Here is a 4,620-nt window from a genome sequence, read left to right on the forward strand (position 1 = left end):
TCTGAGGGAGAGAGGGAACAACTCTGTGAGGTAAAGAGAAAGGTTTGAGCAAACAGGAGTGTATTTAGGTTGCCGAGCAAAGAATCACCCATTGTAGGAAACCCAAAGCTCACAATACAAATAGATTGTGAGCCCAATTAGAGGTTGAGCCCAACAGCCATATTTTGGGTACGCACACTTACCGTTTTTTAAAACATGCATCAAATTAAAATTCTAAACACTATTTTATTAAAATATCAATTATTTTTTAATAGTTTTAATGTTTCTCTTTCTTTGCACTACAACCATCATCCACAATTTTTCTTTTTCTTTGGAAAATACAAAAAAGAATAAAAAAAAAAAACTAAAGGTTGTGTTAATGGGCATTGTAAGGTGCCCATAACATTAACTTTTGACCTTTTTTTTGTACAATTTTTTTGTCTTTTTTTGTAGTTTTATATCATATTTTTTTTAGTATGGGACCAACTTTGTAGAGAGAAAAATATTAAAATAATCAAAATGACTAATTTTATGTCCTTTTCTTTTATTTATTTAATTTTTTTTTTATTAAATGAGACATATTTTTATACCATTTTAACACGCACCATGCGGTGCTATTAACATTTGCCAAAAACTAAAATGCACACCTACAGTTCTTATTATGTATATTTTGTTAAAAATCAAGCAATGCCTCTCTCTCTTTCTAGAAATTTCTTACTAATTCCGGACATTTCTCTCTTGCTTTCTTTCCAGAATTCTCTCCAAGATAGTTCTCATATTTACTCTTTATTCTCTCCAAGATAGTTCTCATGTTTACTCTAGAAGCTTCCCTGCCCTAGTGAAATTCATCTACAAGTTTAAGTTGCCTAGAAGCTTGGTAAAATATAGTATTTAAAAAGATGAAGCTAGAAGATTCAATGTCAGTTCTCTTAACCGACATAGGAAGACATGTGGAATCCGTAGTGTCAGTGAAGAGAAATACTTGTGTGAAGTGAGGTGAAGCCGTGTGAAGTGAAGTGTAAGCAGGGGCAGAGGGAGGGGGGGGGGGGGGCGAGGGGGGGCACCTGCCCCCCCCCTGAACTTTCAAATTTTTTAAACTAATATGACCTGAAATACCATTTTTGCCCCCCCTACACAAAAGACAAAAAAAAAAAAAAAAAAAAATCTCAATTAAGTAAATTCACGTTACCTTTCCAACTTTCCTAGTAGCAGTTGACTTCTACTCCTAATGGTGGTACAATTCTATATATAAAATCAATGGGCCCCACTTAGTAAACTTGATAGACTAGACCAAGCTGCCTGTAGAATTTTTTTTATGCTCTACCAAGCCGCTTGTAGAAGTCTATTATTAAATGAATTCACCTTATTCAATAAAACCGTGGGTCCCACTTGGTATTGATTAGAAAAAAATAAAAATAAATAACAACTTTGCTACCCCTACACGGAATAGGAATCAGAACTAGCATAGAACTCTTAAAAAAAAAAAGTATATATAATGCAAACAGAGCACGGCCTCCCATCAAAAAGAAAAAAATTTCTTTTCAAACCAGTCTCTTTCTTTAGATATCAGAGTTTTTGTGCAGTTTTTAAAAGCATTCAAGTTGGGTTTTTAAGTCACACATTCAAATATTCATAGGTATGTATATTCTTAATACTTTTGCTTTAATTTATTTGTTTATTTAATTTTTTAAAGAATTAAATTATATGTTTAAACTGTTTATATTTGGATGAATTGATTTGACTATTTTTAACCATAAATTTATAATTCAAATTATATATTTAAACTATTTGTATTTATAATGATCTCTTAATTTGATTATTCTTAATCATAAATTGTAATTTTTTTTTCTTTATTTTAATGATATGACATATATATATTTGTAGTTAATTGAGATTATGGAGAATCCTGATCATAATAATGAGTCCGGATCAAGTCCTAAACAAACTCGTATCAAAGTGGATGTTGCAAATCTTCCCCTCGGATCCTGGTTTAAGAATAAAAATTTCTAACTATCATCCTAATGAAAGAGATCAAATTAGAAGGCATTATCTACAAAATAAAGCTTGTCAACCAGTTAACCATGATTTTCCACAAAGTCAATTTGGCAAAACAAAGCGTCAATTTAATCCAGTGTGGTTCAAAGAATTTCAAGGTTGGTTGGAATATAGCATTACCAAAGATGCTGCATATTGTCTATATTGTTATCTATTTCGACCTGATACTGGTGATCAAGGAGGGGGAGACTCATTTGTTACTGAAGGATTCAGAAATTGGAAAAAAAAAGGAGAAATTACAGAATCACGTTGGGGATCACAACAGTGCACATAATATAGCTCAAAGAAAATGTGAAGCTTTGTTAAACCAGAGACAAAGTATTCAAACAGTTATAAACAAGCAATCAGATGTTGAGAAAAGGGAATATCGGATTCGTTTGAATGCATCAGTGGATTGTATTTGTTTTCTACAACGACAAGGATTAGCATTTCGTGGCCATGATAAATCTAAAGACTCCAATAATCAAGGAAATTTTCTTGAATTATTACAGTTTCTTGCAAATCACAATGAAGAGATTGATAAGGCAGTTCTTGAAAACGCTCCTGAAAATCATCAAATGACCTCTCCTGATATCCAAAAAGAAATAGCAAATGCTGCAGCTGTTGAGACAATAAATGTTATTATTAAAGATATTAGAGACTCATTATTTGCTATTATAGTTGATGAATCACGTGATATGTCTACTAAAGAACAAATGGCAATTGCTTTGCGCTATGTGGACAAATTGGGACATGTGAATGAGCGTTTTTTAGGCATTACACATGTTAATAATACATCAGCAGTGACACTAAAGAGTGCAATTGAGGAAGTATTTAATAAACATAGCTTAAGCATTAGTAGATTGCGGGGACAAGGCTATGACGGGGCAAGCAACATGCGAGGTGAGTTAAGTGGACTAAAAACTCTTATTTTGAAAGATAATCCTTCTGCCTATTATGTCCATTGCTTTGCACATCAGCTTCAACTAACATTAGTTGCAGTAGCAAAAAATCACATCCAAATTGCAACCTTTTTTGACTTGGTTGCAAAGGTTTTCAATATTGTTGGAGCATCATGTAAACGTCGTGATATTCTTCGCGAAAAACGTATTGCTGAAGTTATAGAAGCACTAAAAAATAATGAAATTTCAACTGGTCGTGGCTTGAATCAAGAAATGAGTCTAAAAAGACCTGGAGATACACGTTGGAGTTCTCATTATGGTGCACTTGTAAATCTTATTCACATGTTTTCTTCTGTAATTGATGTGATTGAAACTATTATAGAAGATGGTTTAGATTCTGATCAGAGAGCAGAAGCAAATATCTTAATTGGTTTACTCCAGACATTTGAATTCGTGTTTGATTTACATTTGATGAAAGGTGTGCTTGGCATAAGTAATGAGTTGTCATAGGCATTACAACGAAAAGATCAAGATATTGTGAATGCTATGAAGTTGGTTGACATTTCAAAGCAACGTTTACAAGCCATGAGAGATGATGGGTGGAACACTTTGCTAGAGGAGGTTTCTACATTTTGTGCAAAAAATAATATTGATGTTCCTGATATGGATTATTTATATCAACCTCGGCCACGATGAAAAGCTCAAAACATGAAAAATTCACATCATTATCAAGTGGAGCTTTTTTATACTGTTATAGATATGCAACTTCAAGAACTTAATAGTCGTTTTGAAAATTCTGAATTATTACTTTGTGTTGCGTGTTTAAACCCAGATAACTTATTTTCAGCATTCAACAAGGAGAAATTGATTCGGCTTGCTCAGTTTTATCCAAGTGATTTTTCAACAATTCAAGTTTCTTTCTTGGATAACCAACTTGAGACATACATCCATGACATGCGGTCCACTAAAGAGTTTTCAGCACTTAAAGGAATTGGACAGCTTGCTGAAAAGATGGTAGAAATGAAAAAGAATGTTTCATATCCATTGGTTTACTCATTAGTGACTTTGGCATTGATCTTACCAGTTGCAACAGCTACTGTTGAAAGAGCTTTTTCAGCAATGAACATAATTAAAAATCGATTATGCAATCGAATAGGAGACCAGTGGATGAATGATTGCTTAGTCACATATATTGAGAAAGATATATTCAAAACTATTGAATGTGAAGAAATCATGCAGTGGTTTCAAAATAAGAAAAATCGTCGAGGGCAATTGAGTAAAATAAGCTAGGTGTGAAAAAATAAATTAAAGTTTACATTTTATGTTAGATTCTGTATGACAATTACATTATCATATAGTTGTTTATTTATTTTGTTATTATTATTGATTAATTTTTTACTTCCAATCTTGTCTTTTAATCTTGCCCCCCCTGATCTAAATTCCTGGCTCCACCACTGAGTGTAAGCCGTAAAGCTCCGAGTGTTGTATAGTGTGAAGTAAACCGAAGTCAACATATGTGTCCTATTGTCCGTAGGTGTTAGGTGTGTGTAGTTGAATTTAAGGATATTGTGTGTGAATGTAAAAGTGCCGTGTGTGCACTGGTGTAATAACAATGGCGCTTGTAAAGTTTTGTAACCCTCAGCCAAGCTCTCTTTTCCACACAACCCTCAAAGTGGACTTTCCTAAAGTAGGAGAGGTTTTTAAA

The 4,620-nt window shown here is 33.1% G+C and overlaps 1 pseudogene; it reads left to right on the top strand.

The window, feature by feature from the left end:
* The first annotated feature begins 1,897 nt into the window (after positions 1–1,897).
* On the top strand, positions 1,898–4,205 carry LOC126728489 (uncharacterized; annotated as a pseudogene).
* The last annotated feature ends 415 nt before the right edge of the window (positions 4,206–4,620 follow it).

Source organism: Quercus robur, chromosome 5, assembly GCF_932294415.1.
Source record: "Quercus robur chromosome 5, dhQueRobu3.1, whole genome shotgun sequence".
Classification (NCBI taxonomy): Eukaryota; Viridiplantae; Streptophyta; class Magnoliopsida; order Fagales; family Fagaceae; genus Quercus; species Quercus robur.